The sequence below is a fragment of the Propithecus coquereli genome, unplaced genomic scaffold, assembly GCF_000956105.1.
Source record: "Propithecus coquereli isolate 6110/MARCELLA unplaced genomic scaffold, Pcoq_1.0 Scaffold5, whole genome shotgun sequence".
Taxonomy (NCBI): Eukaryota; Metazoa; Chordata; class Mammalia; order Primates; family Indriidae; genus Propithecus; species Propithecus coquereli.
The window spans coordinates 13,872,636-13,873,141 of NW_012150840.1; the positions used below are offsets into that span (position 1 = coordinate 13,872,636).

Sequence of the window (506 nt, forward strand, 5' to 3'; positions counted from 1 at the left end):
TCAGTTTCACTGAGCCAAAGTCAAGCCACACTCTCACTCTCTCTGGAGGCTTGAAGGAAGAATCTTTTCCTTGCCTCTTCCAGCTTGTGGTGGCTCCTGCATTCCTTGGCTTGTGACTGCATCACTCCAGTCTTTACTTCTGTGGTCACATTGCCTTCTGTTCTTCTGCCTGTGTCAAGCCTCCGTCTGTCTTCCTCTTATAAGGATCCATGTGATTACATTTAAGGCATACCCAGATATTGAGGATAAACTCCCCATCTCAAGATCCTTAACTGAGTCACATCTGTAAGGTATTTTTGCCATATAAGGTAACGTTCACAGGTTCCAGGGATTATAATGTACGTATCTTTTGGGGAGCCATTATTTAGCTTGCCATATTCTCTCCTCAAGCCCTACATCCAAGTTCATCACTAAATTGTTTACTCTTTGAAGGAGCTCTCAAATAATTTGTTGCTTTTCCATTTCCAGGAACTACATGTTTCATTTAGACCCTCAGCGTCTACCCC

General features: G+C 43.3%; 1 protein-coding gene across 1 annotated transcript in view; it reads left to right on the forward strand.

Annotated features, from left to right (window-relative positions):
- The window catches only part of DNAL1 (dynein, axonemal, light chain 1), a 57,854-nt gene that overhangs the window by 21,512 nt on the left and 35,836 nt on the right, over positions 1 to 506 (forward strand). The window lies entirely within an intron of this gene.